Below are 18,112 nucleotides of genomic sequence, written 5' to 3' on the forward strand. Positions count from 1 at the left end.
TTTTTTTTTTTTGGGGGGGGGAGGGGGTATGGAGGGTAGGGGTTGAAGTGCCTGAGACTGACATTGGCTGGTTGGTTTATTTTGATTGGTGTATCGGTTTCTCTGCTGATCCCCGCTTCGGAACCCAACTGGTTTGCTTTACCATAGTATTGGGAAATTAAACTTTTGGCAGATTTGGATGCTCAGATGTTGTTCTATAATCATCCTAGGAAATCTCCTCATTACTGCGGTTTCAGTTTCATGCATAACACTGTGGCCCTCCTGCTTCTCCAGCGAAATGAAAGCCTAGACTAAACCAGTGAAGAAAATGGGAGACAAATAGGAAAGATAAATGTTTACTGCTATCTCCCAGCCCTCCTTTTTCCAACGCAGGCTTCAGTCTCTCCCTCCCTCCCACTCCGCTCTGAGGTCCTGCGGATGAGAAGCCTTTTTTCAATTAAATCAGAGGCTGAAACTTAAAACAAATCCCTCCAGCGTTGTAAAAGGCCGCTTCCTTAGGCCCCGAGGACTTTCCTTTGACTGCCCATTTCAGGGTGCCTTTCAGGATGTATCTAGGTCTGCATGGGGACGGGGGGATCTGGATGGATCGAGGTCTGCATGGGGAAGGGGGCGGGTGGATTGGTGTAAGGGTAGGGGCTGCCTTCTGAAGCCAACCTATGAGCCAGTAGTCAGGGCCTGACGGGAAAACCCCAGCGAGGACAGAGGGAGTGGAAGGAGTTAGGACCAAGCCCAGACCCTTCTGTCTCTCTTCTGTATCCTGAGCCCGCACACTGCTCGGACCTGGGCCATTCGTTTGTTTGGCTTGGCTCTGCACTGTGCCCGGCTGGCCCGGAGCGTTTCACTGCCCCGAGCCAGCTGATCCCCTTGATAGGGGCTTCCTGCCGTCCGGCCCCTGGGCAGCGCGGCTCAGGTCCGTGGCAGAGAAGCCCGTGGTCGCGGCGTGCCAACGTGTGTCCCGGGGGGGGTGGGGCAGCACACACCGGGACACCTACAGGTCTGCCTCACCCCACAGGGAGGGCGCCTGGCTTTTAAAGGCCCCCATCCTTAGCAGTTTGCTCTGAAGGCCGCGGGGCAGAGCGGACTGGGGTTTAGGAGAAGCATTTCCCCGCCTGAGCCGGGTCCATCGAGTCCGCCAAATGCATCTTCCCCCGAGGGCTGTTGGTCCCCGCAGGGGCCAGGACGTCTGTGGCAGGCAGGAGGAGCCGCCCCGCGCTGCCCAGCGGTGCCCGGGCGCCAAGCAGAGGGCATGCAGCTCGCGGGTGACTTGTGGGGCCGCGAGAGGAAAAGGAGGGAGGAAGCCTCGCAGGACCTGGCTCAGCCCCCCTCCTACCGATTCCCGTGTAGCTCGCCTCCCGGTGGGTGCAGGGGCCACGGGGCGTCCGGGGCATCCCACGCTCCCCCTCCTCCCCGCCCCAGCACACACCCCTTGAAACGTTTCTCCTGCCCATGCAGGTCTGTTCAATGCGCTCAGGGGGATCTCATCCCGCGGCTGCCCGGAAGGCCAGCCCGCCGCTCCAGCGAGGCTGCCCGTGCTCCCGCGGCTGCCTCCCCCCCGTGACCCCGCTTCGGCCTCTGCCTCTTCCTTGAGAAACGCTGCGGTGCCTGCAGCCAGAGCAGCTGGGGAAGGCATGGGCACTCTCTAACTCCCTGCTGCGGGAGTGGGGGCATCTCCAGGGGGCACAGCCTGGGCAGGAGCCCCCGGAGGAGGCACAGAGACGTGGTTGACTCAGGGAGCTGGCTCTTGGGATGTCCCGGCGCCTTGTGCCTTCGTATCCCTACCTCCGGGGAGGCAGCTGCGTCGCCTCTGCTTCCGCGAGTTGGTGGGAGACTCGCAGTCCTGCCTCCTGGCTTCTCCCGACGCCCGCGATCCGCCTGCAACACAGCAGCCTCGTGCACACACCCTGCATCGTGCCCACAGCTCTGGATCAAACCCCTCTGAATTGTCTTTTGTGCGGGGATCACTTGGGACATTTTATTTTATTTTATTTTAACTACTTTCGTCCATTGTTTAGGCAGATCTTGCTTGATGACACTGCAAAGGATTTTTCTCTCCCCCCCGCCCCCTCCAACTCTGTGATCTGAACTTCCCGGGGCATCAAAATAAACCCCCTGCTGCGGTCAGGATATAGGTCACCTCTTTAAAGGAAGCACAAGCCTTCCAAAAATATAAAACAGCTTTGACGTAAGGAAAAAAAAAGGATTCTTTTGTCTGCGAGCATCCTTTGTGGGGGTAAATAAAACGTGACAGGCGCGGAGTCGAGCACAGGCACAGCAATGCTGCGTGCTGGCAGGGCGGAGAGGAGGCGGCGGCTGCATGCACCTCTGCTCCGGCGGGGAGGCTCTTCCCGGCCTGGGAGCCGCAGCCTGGGCTGGGAGCAGAGCAGCGCGGCCTGAGCTGCCCCACCGAAACCCGTGTGGCCCTGGCAGAGGGTGCACGGGATGCCCAGCCTGGTCCTGCAGCGTGTCCCGCCTGAGAGCAAAGAAAGAAAGAAACAAGATAAAGAAAAAGCCGCTTCTAAAGAGGCAGTGCCTGCTGCTTTTGGCCCTGGCTGAGCTGAGTGCTGGAACAGCTCCGTGTTTTTTCATGCATGCTCCCACCGGGAGCTTCTTTCCCTGTAGGAGAGGTAGCGTGGGGAGGGGCAGGGGCAGAGCTGATCCCAGCCTAAGGGGCACCCTTTCACGGGCCGGCAAGCTCACTGCTAGGGGCTGCTCTTAGCCTTATGCACAGAGGTGGGGATCCTGACCCCAGCAGTTCTCAGACAGGGGCTGCCCAGGGCATCAGCCCCTGGCCCTGCTTGGCTGCTGTGTGGAGCACCCAGGGGCCGGGGGGTCCTCACTGCGGCCTGATATTGGAGAGGGGAGGCTCCCCGAAGCCAGATCCCTCCCCACTCCGGCCCCAGCAGCCGCCGCTGGGTGGTGCCAGGCTCTCGGCAATGCGGCTGCAGCCCCAGCCGCCGGCACCTGTCGGGAACTCCCAGCACAGGGCGCCCGGGCCCGAGGGTCCTGCACGGGCTGGGGCTGCCCGCCTGTCCCACGAACCTTTTAAACGCGTTTGCTTGCAACAGGGTTCCTTGAGCCATGGCTTTTGACTTTCCGCGTGGCTTTAGCTTCTGCCTCAGCCGATGCAAGGGCAGAGCCGGAGCGAGGCATGTATGTCTCCCATAGGGGATTGTCCCAGTGCCCGACATCTCGCAGACATCACGTATAGACAGACCTGGCGTCAGCTCCTGCTGCAGGTCAGGGAGAGCATATGTAAAGCTCTGATGTAAAGCTCCCTCTGGGATCCACAGTGGCACCGAGATCTCAAGGGTTGGCACAGAGATGGTTTTTTTCATTTAAGAATAAGTGAGTTATTTTCAAGGTAGCTTTGGAGGAGCCTCATGTTGCAGTCATTTGCTCCACACATTTTGATATGCTATGTATCAGACAGACACATATATATCTATATCTAGACATATATCTGTATCTAGATATCTATATCTGTATCTAGATAGCTATATCTATAGATATAGATACAGATATAGATATCTATACAGTATACTATACTATAGATATCTATACAGTATACAGATATAGCTATCTATAGAGATCTACCTACATCTATATATATCTATATGTGTATGTGTCTCCTTTTATATAGGGCAGTATAAAAGCGATGTTGTAGCCGTGATGGTCCAGAAATTATGCAAGAGACAAGGACTTGTTAGGATTTTCTTTTATTGGACTAAATATGTAGTTGGGGTAAAGTTAGACAAGCTTTCGATTGTAAGACATTCTTCCTCAGGGCTCTGATATGATATCTATATTGCTATCGATATTGATATCGATATGTTTATATAAACATATGTTGCGTATAACGGAATATATGACATATTTATATATTTTTGTATACTATAAAACGCTATACTATATATGGAATATTTTATATACTATATATAAAATTAGAGACCTGAGAAAGAATGTGTATATTCTTTGATGTGAAACAATGTAGATCTATCTATCTAGCTATCTAATATATGCCTCATCTTTCTCTATCTACATGCCTCATATCTGTTTGTCTAGAAATCTGTCTGTCTGTCTGTCTATCATTTGCCTCCCCACATATATATATGTATATATATATACATGTGCTCTGCAAGTAAGGGGGAAGATGCCAAGGAGGGCGAGCACTGCTGCAAATCAAAAGCCTGTTTGCTGGCTCAGTGTCTCGCCCAAACCTTTGTAAAGTCCTCTCGCGCCTGGAGCTCTGTGGGTGCAGCTAGCAGCATCCCATGTTCCTAACGTGTTGGCATGTTTCCGTGTGTGTGTGTGTGGGTGGGTGGGTGAAGGCTAGGAGCGCTAGAAACACACCTGTATAATTCACACATCTCCCTCCAAGCCCCTCTGAAGACGCTTCAGCTTCCGTAGGCTATCAAGAGGAAGGGGGAAGAGTTTTAGCACGTCTCCTGCCTTGCCTTTGCTTTCCCGGCTTGCATTTATGGTGCACGGTTTGAAAAGAGCCTCAGACTCAAAGCCAGTGATGGACAGGGAGCTGCGGCACCTTGGGGTGCTTTGAAATCCGTCCAAGGTCCCCCACAAAGGTAGCACTGTTGGGCGTGCACACATGAATGGCCAGATAAACCCTAGAGGTTTCAAACAGGAATCCAGTGTCAAAAGCATCCCGACCTGTTGTGGGCTTTCTGAGTACTTCGCAGCAGACGAATTGCTCGTATTGTTTTTCTGTGGTCAAAACAAAACAAAACAAAACAAAACAAGAGTGAAAGTGAAGAGCTGGCAGTTTTCGAGGGATGCCTTGAGTCTAAAGGGGGTGTAGGTTGTAGGCGTGTTGGTCTAAGGACGCAGGCAGGCAAGGCTCTTCGGGTAAATCTGATAGCTTTTATTACACAACTCAAATTGCCTTGAGTCTAACGAGGGGCGCCTGGAGCGCCGCCCTGCGAGTCCCCACTTCCCTTCCCTTCAGCGTGGCAGATTTGTCGCTGCTGTTCAGGGAGCGGGAACGAGCTCCCCCCGAGATCCGCGGTTCAGCACAAGGCGTTCGTCAGCCCAGCTCTACGTCAGCCATTCCGTTTCTTTCTTATTTGGAGACCTTGGGAGGTGTGAGCCGATGCCATGTTTCTGCCGTGGCGGGCTCACGCTTCTGGGTAGTTTTCGTTAGGCTGAAATACACACGCGCCCTCCGAGAGCTGGGCGGCTGCAAGGTTTCCCCTTGGATCCAACGCGAAGCGGGGACATAAGAACGGGTTCCCAGGGCCCACTGCCTTGGCTTTTACGTCCTGATCTCTGATCACGTTCAGTCTTGCTTCTTACCACGGCTGGACGGTCCTCTCAGACAGGACCGACCTTCCTGCTGGGTGGAGGCTGGCGCTGAGCTGATCAGCCAGGAGCCGCGGTGACATAGAGGAGCGCCGCAGCTCATCTGCTACCATTTATGATATAACAATCGGCGCTGATGGCTCGGCTGAATCAGCCCTCCAGATGCCCATCAGAGCTGCCTCCAAGCGTCCTATAAAGACCCACCCAACAGGGCTATTTTAATCGGCGGGGTGGGCATCACACGTACGTTTTATCCGAGGCCAGCTGTATTGCTCGGACTGAAGGGAGATGCGTTAGGCGGGTGACAGGGGTGCAGACAGAAGTGACAAATAAAGCCCTTGTGGCGCTTGGCATGCATGTCCAGGGGCTCCTTGCCCAAAAGGGATCTCTCCGTGCTCTCAATCCCAGGTAGGAGGCAAGCATAGGAGTGTGCCAGGCAGAGCACCCGTCTGGCTGTGCTTGGCTTTAGAGGGCGAGTCACACACCCAAGCTTTCTTCCAGCTGCAGATGCTGGGAAAGTGGGATAAACCCGGGGGGGCGAGCTATGTGCCTTGCCTTCCCCGGGGTGAGAGGGGGAACCCCAACTCTGTCCGCACCGCGGCGGGTGCCTGATGCTGATCCTCCGACGTTTGCAAATCAGACTGCCCGGGCTGTTTGCACCCACCGGGGAGAGGCACCTTGAACCCTGCAGACACACGGGCACATTCACAAAGTGAAGGGAATCGAAAGGTTTTCCCTATTTATTTGGCAGATCCCAATTACTTCCCTTTGGGAGAGGTGGGGGAAAGGGCAGAGGGCTACTATTTTGTTTCTCTCCCGAGTTAGCAGCAAAGCCATCTCTCCCGGGGCACACGGATGCTGCTGCTGGCCGCGGACCGAGCGAAAGCGGGGGAAGGCGAAGAAACGCCAGCAAAAGGCGATCATGAAAGTCAAGTTTCCATCTCCTCCGTCCGAAAGCCACGTGGGAACCCGGATTTGACATTGACCACACGGGATCTGTTGGGATGACACAAACGATCGCGTCCACACGCCTGCAACGCTTGCAATGCCCCGCAGCACCAATAATGACAACGCTACAAATAACATAGTTGGATCTTTTGGGGGTAGGGATGGGGAAGGGAGGGTCTACCGATCGATGTATCTATTTAATGTTATGTCGTTGCATTTATCTGCATTACTCTTTTACGTTTGTTTCTCCTGCTGTAAGCCTCTCTGAGCCTTGGTTGGGAAGGGAGGCATATACATCGTATAAATAAATGCATATATTAATACATGCATATATTAATGCACGCAAATGACATTTCTCCCTTGTTTTGGTTAGGAATGAAATATGACTCTTCCCCCCCCACTGACAGCTGACAGAAAGCACAGCCAGTTTGCAACAGCATTCTACCTTTTACATATTAGGCATGCAATGAACTCTCTTCGTATTTGGATGCTTGTAGCTCTGCCCAGGTACCCTGTCCTTTCGCGAATCCGGGAGTAGGCTATAATTGCTGCTTTCCTGGGATCCTCCCCCGCCGAGATCAATGGCAACACTTCCACGGAGGGAAGCAGGACCAGAATCAAAAAGTAGGTGCTCTGTGTCTGTGGTAGGGGAGTGATGTTGTAGCCCTGATGGCCCAGAAATTATTTGGGAGGCAAGGATTTCTTAGGCTGATCTCTTCTATTGGACTAACTATGTAGTTGGGGCAAAGCTTTCAACTGTAGGACATCCTTCCTCAGGTCTATAGTCTTACAATCTAAAGCTTGTGTAACTTTGCCCCAGTTACATCGAGGGTCCAATTAAACAGATCACCCTAAGAAATCCTTGCTTGTATGATAGGGGCACATCCTGCTGCACACTGGCTGGGTTTTCAGGCTGCAAGACATGTTGTCAGGAGCCTGAGATAGGACACCATCTGCTAATGGATCCATTGAGCACTAAAGGGATGTGATGGCAAGTGTGGAACAGGAGCATCCAAAGGCAGTTTAGCTGCTTGGTGAAAATGTAGACTAGGGAGTGATTCGGTGGAATGGAAAAATAGGCACATCAAACAGAAGTATGGATCAGAAGAAATGCAATTGGTTTGGTGCTGCCAAAAGAAAAAACAGAGTTCCGTATTCTGATGTTATTTCTTACTGGACATTGGGCCCAGACATGCACAGTGTGTTTTCATTTCCTGACTTGATAAATGCTTCCTGGGATCAGGCCCCATGTAAATAGTGCATATCCCAAATGGGAAAATGTGACAATAATCATATAGAAAATAACATAACTACATAGTAAGTTATTAAATATATTAGTTCCACACGTTATTACATTTCTTGCCATATTATTTTCCTTTTGTGCCTCATTTAAGGCTTGATCCAAAGCCAGTAGGAGTCCACAGGAGCCTTTTCTTTGATTTCCATAGGAGTTACCGTGTCCTGTAGGCTGGTGTCACACATCTGGGTCACAGTAAACTGAGAGCTATGGAGAAGAAATCTGAGCCGATCTGTTTTGAAAATGCTGGTTAGATGTGAGGAAAGTCTTATATACCTGTGTTTATAGTATGAGTGTTGGGAATAAGAGTGTATATGCTGGATTTGCTTGGATACTGTATTGTATATAAGATGTATGTAGAAGAGATGGACATGGCAAACTAACTTTATATACATTAGATCAAAGAAGTTTGAAACCAATGGGCATTAGAGGGATCTGAGACTAAGATGGATGGTCATTTGCCTCATTTATGCAGAACTGGCCTTTGGACTTCTGAAATGTGCAATGGTGGTAGTAATATTAGGAACAATTCCTAGTTTGATGTTTGCATGCGTAGTCTGTGGTTGGCTGAACATCCCTAAGGAGACTGAGCACTTGATGAGCTATCTGCTAACTCTGTCTATATTTAGAGGGGTTAAGTGAGGGGGAGCTGAGAAGGAAAAGACTGGAAAGAATGGAATGACTCAGATGTTTATGGGGAAGGATGAAAAAATAATTCTGAGAAGAGGCACTAATGTTAATCCTAAATCTAAAGCTCAAATCAAAACCTTAAAGCAAATCCTACTGGTGAGAATAAAAAAACAATTTCTCATCCTTGTAGCCTTGATTCTCACTTACACTTGGCTAATGGCTAAACAAGGAATAACTTATCAATGAAGCAACATTAGCATAAGTCTGGCATAGGCAAATTGGGCCTATCCTATTGAAATCAATGGAAACGTCACTATTGGCCTAGTAACGTGGCAATAGGAAGCAAAATCATACCTCAAAGGACCATGGGACCCACCGTTCTCCATTTTGCACCTTGTTTACATGATGGTATTAATCTGTAGCAATATCTCTTGTCATAGTTTAACAATGCATAAGCATTGAAAAAAGTGGAAATGCTGCAGTTGATTTTGGTCTGTTGCCATTGGGTGCAGTCCATTTCTGTGGCCATGAGTTGGTTACCTAAGAAACCACAATGGGATGGAGTCTGATTGGCTATGTTGTCAGGTTTTTGGGTGGAGTTTAAAGTAGTTGACAGCTCAGCTTTTCTCTCTCTCTCACAGGCAGGCACATACCCTTGATATTTTTACATTAAAAATACATATGAATGGAATGCTTGACAAGTAAGCTTGGTTAGAGCAAGGATATAATTTGGATGGCTAGAAGGAAGAATATTTTTTGAAGTAATTCAGAGGGAAATGTTGGTATTGGTGAACTGTACAAATGACTCTCCCTGCAAAGAATATACTTACATATATATGCATTGAAGTAATTTCCAGCTACTGTAGTATAAATAACAAACAACACCTGGCTGTAAGGGCTCAGCGGAGGGTTGAGCCATAATGTTGAAAAGCAAAGTGGCACAGGGCCATTGAATGATATGGCACTTTAATTAATTTTGTTTAATTAATTAATTATGTTTTAATTATGTTTTCAGTGTTAATCTTTTAGTGTTTATAGTGTTAATCTTTCAGTGTTTATAATGTTTTCAGTGTTTCAGTGGAGTTCATCTTATTTGTGTGGACTGCAATGGCTATTTAACTTGAAAGCATGGTAGGCCTGATCCTGATTCATTAAAGTTAGTAGGACGAGCTTTGCTCTTGATGTCATTGGCGGAAGAAATGGGTTCTATGTATCTGAGCACATATTGTAGAATCAGTTTAAATTATTTTCTTCAGTGAAAAATTACTTTGTCTGAAATTAACAAGTTTGCAGAAACTATTTGCTCCAGTTTGAGTTTTCTGTTTTTTGAATGAAATTTTTTTTAGTTTTTGAACGTTGAAACCATTTGGGCTTTTTCTTTCCTCTTTATTTTTTCTAACCTTCCCTTTTCTTTTCCAGTGGATAAATGTGGAATATATGTGCAGGATGTAAAAAAATATTTTTCTCATTTCTTTTCTTAATTAGAAAAAAAAAGACTTTCCAGGAAAATGAAACCATGTCATGTTTTGGAAGTTTTTTACTGAAAATATTTTTCAGTGAAAGACATACACAGTATTTCTGACCAGTTCTGAAGAGCTATTATCTAAGTAGTCATCTCTCTTCTGCTTCAGGCAATGGCAAAATGATCAGTAGGAGCTGGATCAGATTTCTGTTGCTTGCTTCCATTAACACTAACACTATGACACTGGTGTTCCAGTTAGCCTGCTGCTGTTCCAGAGCTCATGATTTTGAGAAACAGAAAAGTGTACCCACCCACCCACATATATTGTTCTGGCCACATTCTGAAACCCTGGCTTAAAGCCTGATCTTGCAAGTTTTTATGCATGCACTTAATACTAGCTGAATAAAAATAAAGTAAGGACATCAAGGTTTGGCCCTGTTTGTGTATATCATTCTAGGCACATGTGCATCAAGAAATGTGGGAAGATGTTTGCAACTTACACCATATGATTTTTTTAATTTGCATGAAACCTTTTAAAAGAATCTGTTCAAGAGCTGACGTGTACCCATCAGTAGAATGATTATATTTAAACTTTTGAAACTATATTTCAGCAACAATTTCCTTGTCTACAACTTTACAAGGCTGTAAATGGCCCCTGTGTGCATAATGAATTCTGACATCATAGGCCAGGGCACTTATACACAGCAGGTTTGCCAGAGCTTTTATTAGCAAGTATACCTTGAGGCTAAACAACTCCCCCCAACTTTCTATTATAAATGTTACAATAAAATGTTCCTTTGAGTTTCCCTCATGTTCCATGCTTCTTCTTTCTTCCCGTTCCAAGTTATGCATTCTTTAGAGAATAAGAACTTGATACAGTCAGATTACACAGAAAATGTGTTTTGCTGCAGACATATTGGAAATTAACTATTGTTACAAGGTGGTTTTTACAGCTGGGCTTGCAGGACAAATCTACAAGGAAGATAAAGAATAAAAGCCAAGCTCTCTTACTTCCATATCACTGCACTGAGGATTCCACTTATTCCTATGTGGCCAATGGTGGATGTGTGTTGCTTCTACTTATCCAAATGGTATGTGTAATGAAGATGAAATGGAAGCTAAACGGAATGAAGCTAAATGGGAAAAAAACCTGGTCAGGAAGGTTTCTCTAAAATAGAGAAATGATGCAAGTATAAACCTGTAACGAACTATTCCTCTTACCTTGTCTGCATATCAGCAATGTTTTAATACTTATTATACACATCTGTTGCAAATATAGAAGTGCTTTCCTTCCATGTTAACATATGTATTTCCTATGTAGTGCCTAAAAGAAAATCTATGTCCTGAACATAAAAACACTCACAATTTGATATAGTGCTTACTGTTTTATACTGCTTCTTTTGATTCAAGAGGGCTATTTTCAGCATCAAGAAATACCTTGGTTCAGGAAAACAAGGACATGTATTTTAATTCCAGCTTCAGCACTGTATTGCTGGCTGACTCTGGGCAAGTCCTTTATCTAGAGGTGAAAAGAGATGCACAAGACCTAATTGATAATAGTTATTGTTATCATCATCATCATCCAAAAAGGCATTTTAGTGTGTGCCTAAGCCCCATTAAACTTAAACACCTCATAGCTCAGCCTCTTTTTAAAATGTTTTCAAATATGTTTATTTGATAGTATTAACAGGATCTGACCCATGGTACGTGATCTGTTTTTCCATCCAGCATGGAAGGACTTTCTTTATATTATGGCTAACAGTGTGGTTCTCACTGCATACTGAATTAAGTGTACTTACCAATATTAACTGTTTTATCCTGCTGTCTCCTCAAGTCTTTTGGATATTTTCAGTTAGTTAATTACTGGATGTAGAATTCATGAGTAGCCACTCAACTCCCTCCCCTGGTTTGCTTTCACTTTTATCTCTGTTTTAAAGACTGTTTGATTCATGTCCATACATTGCAGAATTTCCCCTTAGCTGAATTACTGAAGCCATAGCTCTGCGCATCTACAACAAAAAAAAAATACCCTACAAACTCTGTGTTCACATCTTTTTAACCAAGATACACATTTTGGAAGCTACATTCTTGTACCAATTACATTTCATCTGTTCCTTAGAAACACCAGAATACCTAGATTCCGAAGGGTAAAGCAGACAATACCCACCTTTGACAGCACCTGGCCCCCTGTGCTGCAGCAAAGCCCATGATGAATCTCTTTGTCAAAGCCTTGACAGAATCTGAGCTGAACTAAAAGCTTTCTCTAATCAGAGCTGATTTTCTCTTCCTTTTACAGGCTCATCAAGTGAACACCAAAAGTGACGTGAGAGTTTTGGTTGGCCCAGTTCCTATGGCAAAGCAGTATCTTTTTTTGCTTGTTTTTTTCAGCATAATGTATGTTTCATTGTTATTGAGTGGGTTATCTAGAGGTCAGTGGGCTAACAGGTTGTTTGGATTTCCTAAAATGGTGCCTCTCCCTAAATGTGGCTAAAAAGATTGTTTACCGACTGCTCCGTGAACCTGGGCTACGCACTAAAAATTGCATACAATGCTGCTATTTCTGTTTCTTTTTCTTCCCTCCCCCTCCATCTGGATATTACAGGACAATGCGGGACTCATTCACATTCTTAAGGAGACAAGATATAGATGGTCCTAGACTCTTCTCTTATTCTTGGGAAGATCTGTAGTAAAAAGGTGTAGTTCAAAAAGAGATGTCTTTTAATAAGAATAATTTATAAGTGGCCTTTACAACAAGGCTGAGAGCTTCCTCTTAGACTGATTTCCTCTGTGACCTGGGCAAGTCACTGCGTCAGTCCAGATCTCATTTTCTTTTGTGCATAATGGAGAACACAACACTTGCTTGTCTCTGTTATCTATATTTTGTTTCGACTGCAACCTTTTCTGGGGAGAGACTATCTCTACATCATTTAACACAATTATAGCTGATGCCTCTCAGTACTACTGTAATGTTACAAATACAGTGGCCATTTCTGTTGCCATTGAAATTGATACCACTTTGGTCATTGACTTTAGTGGGACAGGAGTAGTTCTTGTTTGCAGTCATTTTCCTTATATTTGAATGAATATTAGTTCTATACTCTGGTGAGGTGAGGCTATTCCATGGGAAAGGGTTACTTTTGATCTGACCTGACATACTACAGTACTGAAAAATCCACAGAAGTACTCTGAGATAGCTTTTATGTTTTCTTCTACATATACACAGCACTTTCTGGGCCTGATTCAACATTTCATTATACCAGTATATACCAGTGTAACTCTGCTGCAATAATTTACTTGGTTTTATGACCATGATCTTCCCCCCTGTCCTCTCAATAAAAATGTACATTTAAAAATATAGTCCAATTTATATTTCATTATGGAAACTTTCCATTGAGGTCAATTGGCTTTGGACTAAGCACTAAGAGCTGAGAGTGAAAGGAATGATCTACTCAATACAACTATTCTTAACTTTTAAAACAAATTTAAAAAAAAAGACCTGCTTTGCACTCTTCTAAAACTTGTAATATACTGAATATGTAATCAAAATCAAACCTAACTTTGGCTCCTGTTCCCTTTTCAAAATACAATATAACAGCCTGAATACATAATATTTTTGGTGTGTTTCCTTGCCCGTTTATCATCAGGATAACATTAGAAACTCCACATGTTACAGTCTTGTTTATAGTTTGTTGCTAAAACATTATCCATAGGAAAGAATCTGGGAAATAGATGTTTTATGGGGAGTGATACCAAGCCTCCTTAATGATACACATATGGAAAATATTCCGAGGGGGTAAATTTGACGCACTTCTTGAATTAAGTCACTCAGTTTTCAAGACTCTGAAAGTCCCAGGTGTTTTTGAAAGTTGAATATTTGTTTGTGATGTGCAAAAAGCCAGAGAACTCTGGCTGGGTGTTTTAACAACTAAGATATTGAGAAACCCACGTTCACACAAGATGACTGGATTCATTTCCGTTGCATACACTTGTTACCAAGTATCACAGCGCTTTGAAGTTTGTATAGCAATGCCAGATGATTACACCATTTCTGCCGTGCCTTCCCTGGAAGGGAATATGGGAAATGTTGCAAAAATGGAACATATATCAGATAATGGTCCAAATATTATCTTCAGGTTGCACAGAATACAGAAGAAAATGTCACGTGTTTGCCATAGTGGCCTGGGTAACCCACTGACCAAGGGAATCCAATGAGTTGCATCCAATGAGTTGAATCCAATGAGTTGCATCCAACCGTGCTCTGTTGTCTGGAGATGGAACATGGTAGCAGAAGGAAGAGTGTACAACATGCTTTCAGTGCAATGGACTGGCTCTGCATTCCCCTTTCATAGCCCCATAGAAGGACCATAAAAGAGGTGGGTGAAAAGGGGATTTGGCTAGGAACTACAGTGCTCCAAAGTGTAGGTTTAGTCAGCTGGGACAGTTTGGAACTAGCCATAGCTTAAAATTTATATAATGTTTTTCCCTCTAAATTAAAATTAGTCACTTGATTAGACCAAAAACAATTAATCTATCAAACAAAAAAAATCTTTGTTTTGCTCCAGAAGAAAATGTCAGGAGGACACAAAAAACCTGGTCAGCAAAAGAATGTTGAACAAAATCTGATTAATTTAGTTTTTCAAATTTCCACTTGGAAAAAAAAAAAGTCATTTCAGTGAAAAATCAACATTTTTCATAGAAGGGGTAGGGACCAGCCATTTGTACACAGGCCTAGAATCAGGACTGGGGAACTTCAGCTGACTGATATGTACTTCCTACAGTAGCATGTTCCACTAATGCTCCTGAAATTTTACATACATCATTTAATCCCAAACTATTTTTGGGGGGAAGATTGAAAAGAAAAAGAGTTTTATGGGCTCTGTTTTTCCACTACTTGGTACTTTATCTACTAATTTATACTTGTGCAGAATGAGGGTGTAACAACTACACAAAAGACAAGGAAAGGGAGAATTAGACCCCATGGTACTTAAAAAGTTCTGAGCTGTTGACTTTGTATTTACTAGATTTATATTGACTGCACATTTATTTATATTAATATTAAGGCCCTGTAACAGTGCCAGAATGGCATAAAGTTCCTGGAGAACTAATAAGAAACAGCTCTTAGTTCAGTTACAGGTGATGAATTTATCTTTGATTGCCCTTCTTGGAGCAATCTGGTTTATTAACTGAGGACAGTATAGCTTTACTAGTGCTGCCATTAGAGATCACATTTACTCTGATTGTGATGTACTCTGTCTTTTTTAAGAGAGCTGCCCCCGCTCCAGCTCTTGTAATTGCATGTACAGATGTCCAAGTGAAAGGAAAAAATGAATTCTTATTAATTGTGACCTATGGGTCTTCTGATAATATGTAAAACATTAAAAATCAAAATGAAAAGCAAGAGAATTTCTTTATTCATGTTGGAGGTATTCATATCCTTCATTTTAAAAAAATATAACATGTTTTCTCCTACCAATCAATCCATCCCACATCATTTTACGGTCAAATGGCATTAGAATGACAAACCTCCTGGGTTTCATATATTTCCACTATACTTTACTGTGCATGGGAAGAGCAGGATAAAGCTGTTCAAGAATGCCCAGGTGTATTGCTGTTATCTTCAAAGGTACCTGCAGGCTGCAGTGTTGCCTTGATTATCTGCACACCTACTACAAGTCTTTACTTGATTTTTTTAACGTACGTGCCATAGCAATGAGTTAATCATAGAAGTTATTGACAGTAAAAAGCAGGAGCAAAGTAAGTGACTTAATTGGAAATGAAATAAAGAAGCTGTAGCTAGCTTAAACCACGTAAGTCAAGAGAATGAAGGAAGACGTGTAATAATCTATGGGTATAGTTGGGGGGAGTGAACACAATGTTTGCCAATAACAGGTTTTGAATGAGAAAATCAGCCTTCTGTTTCAAATAGTCAGAGACCCAATACCAAAATCTTTGCTTATTTTCATCTTGAAAGGTACTTATTGTTCAGACAGCCCAGTACTGCCTGTCTGAACATTTGACATAAGTGAGGAGAAGAGAAAAGAGACTGAGGGCCAAATTATGTCTTATGGGAGAACAAACTGTGATTCAGGACAAAACATTTTCATCATCCTCTAGTAGAGGTATGGGCAAAAAGGAAAGGAGAGATGAGGCAGACATTATCTGCCAACTCTGTAGAGGAAGTGGAGAAAAAAACCTTTGTAGAGGTGACAGGAACATAGAGAACTCCTGGGAGCAGTGGAAAACCCACATAGCTGCTGAGGTTGGGAAGCTAGGGAAGAAGTGAAAGTATGTTTTCTGGGCCCTCCTGTCCCATCAAGAGAGTATGACTTCACTCTGCCTGCACCTGGCTTAAAAAAACCTGGTACGATAGGGCCAATTTGGAAGTCAGTGGGGCGCTCATGTAGGATATAATGCTAGGTTTCCTCACAGGCTTGCAGGTGATATCGCATGTGTTGTCAATCCTCCAATTATATCCCTTCCCTTGTACAGGTGTGTATCCTCCTAAGACACAGAAGTTTCCCTAGAATTCAAGAAAGAGATGCACAGGATAATGCTACGCAGCTTCTGAACAACATTGCCTTATTTGTTCTACTGTCTTTACCATCCAGAGGTTCTTCTATTTTCCCCTGATGGAAAGTGATCAGACTGACAGTGAGATTTGGCCATTAGTATTTGTATAACCTGGTGACAGACTCACTCCCTTGAACTATAATCAGTAAGAGCTTGTCATTTGGGAAATAACATTTAAAAAAAAAAAAAAGAATGAAGTCGTAGAATGAAATCTTTATCACTTATCTTCACTGAGCAATTAGAAGCGCTGCCAATACCAGGACTATAAGAGCTGATCAAATGGGCTAGCTTCTGCAATGCTGGGTACCCAAAATCACTTGTATTTAAAATTAGCTTTCATAGTCAGTGGATTGAGCGTCTGCTATTCCTAATGTAATCAGTGGGAGCTGTGGATTCTCAGCTGCCTCTAAGAATCAGGGTATTACGTGCTTTTCTCTGCAATGTTCACTCAGCTCTTGTCTTTTCTGTTTCTTGAAAGCCTGGTAAGAAATCCCAAATCTTAAAAAGTAAGGGCTTGATCCAAAGCCAACTTAAGTCAAGGCAAAAACTTCTCACAAATAGTATCATGGACTGGGGACAATAATGCACCTTTGGTCTGCCTTTTAATGCGTAATGGCTATGGTATGAAAAGCCTTGTGAAATACCTGGTGAAGTTAAACATCATATATAAGGATATGAGCTTAAGATCGCTTAAGCTGGTTTCTGGGGTTGCGTAACAAATAATTATAGCATCTTGCAGTGCCTTGCTTTATTATTTCAGAGCTTCAGGCTCTTACCCCCAGTGGCTTTACATACTTATAAAGATTTAAATTAAGTATAAATTTGGGTAAGTGTTAAGGGGCTTTTTTTGTTGTTGTTAAGGCTTTTTTTGGTTTAATTTTAGATTTGGTAACAAAAATCACTTTGGAGGAGGGTGCAATGAATGTCATATTTTTCTGAAAAGGCAATCAGGACTCGTAGTAGAAATGATATCTTTTATTAGAACAACAAGATTTTTGCAAAAAAATTCTTTAATTGCAAGTGTTTGGGCACAAACACCCTTTATCAGGCATTGGAGAAAAACACCCTTCAATGCCTGATGAAAGGTGTTTGTGTCTGAAAGCTTGCAAATAAGAATTATTTTTGCAAAAATCTTGCTGGTCTAATAAAAGATATAACGTCTACTATGATTCCTGATTGCCTTTTCCTCTAGACCAATACGGCTACAACCTGGATATTTTTTTGAAGGCATTTTCCCCCTTTAATAATTCCTTGCTGATTCACTAATACAAATGTGAAACATAAAAATCTTCCAAATCCTCTTTCTTCTTGTTTCTTCAGGAAGCAAATGATAAATTATTTGGAAAGGCCTCTATTTAAAAAAAAAATAAAGCTGCATAAGCAGTGTAAGACTTTAGCTTGTCTGGGGAATACTCTCACCATAGTAAAATATAGAAAACTTTCAAAATGTTAGCCTGACTGCCTGGTCAAGTTAAAATCATAGAATCATAGAAGCAGGGTCGGAAGGGACCTTGTAGATCTTCAAGTCCGACCCCCTGCCTGGGTGGAAGAAAAGACTGGACTCATATGAGTTCAGCCAGGTAGTCATCAAGCCTCTTCTTAAAGATCTCCAGGGTAGGAGCCAGCACCACTTCTTTTGGAAGTTGGTTCCAGCTCCTAGCCGCCCTAACTGTGAAGTAGTTCTTGTGGATGTCTAATCTAAATCTACTCTCCAATAATTTGTGTCCATTGTTCCTTGTCATGCCAGGGGGTACTAGGGGAAACAGTGTCTCCCCTAAACCTCTCTGGTCCCCCCTAGTGAGTTTATAGACAGCCACCAGGTCCCCCCTCAGCCTTCTCTTGTGAAGGCTGAACAGGTTTAGGTCCTGCAGTCTTTCAATGTAGGGTCTGCC

The 18,112-nt window shown here is 44.1% G+C and overlaps 1 long non-coding RNA gene across 1 annotated transcript in view; it reads left to right on the forward strand.

Moving 5' to 3' along the window:
* The window catches only part of LOC109315027, a 27,688-nt gene that overhangs the window by 1,972 nt on the left and 7,604 nt on the right, over nt 1-18,112 (forward strand). Inside the window, exon 2 of the long non-coding RNA XR_002102414.1 lies at nt 11,947-12,044. This is a non-coding gene — a long non-coding RNA (uncharacterized LOC109315027). The remainder of the gene's footprint in view (nt 1-11,946; nt 12,045-18,112) is intronic.

This window comes from Crocodylus porosus, unplaced genomic scaffold (genome assembly GCF_001723895.1).
Source record: "Crocodylus porosus isolate Cpor-Errol unplaced genomic scaffold, CroPor_comp1, whole genome shotgun sequence".
NCBI lineage: Eukaryota > Metazoa > Chordata > Crocodylia > Crocodylidae > Crocodylus > Crocodylus porosus.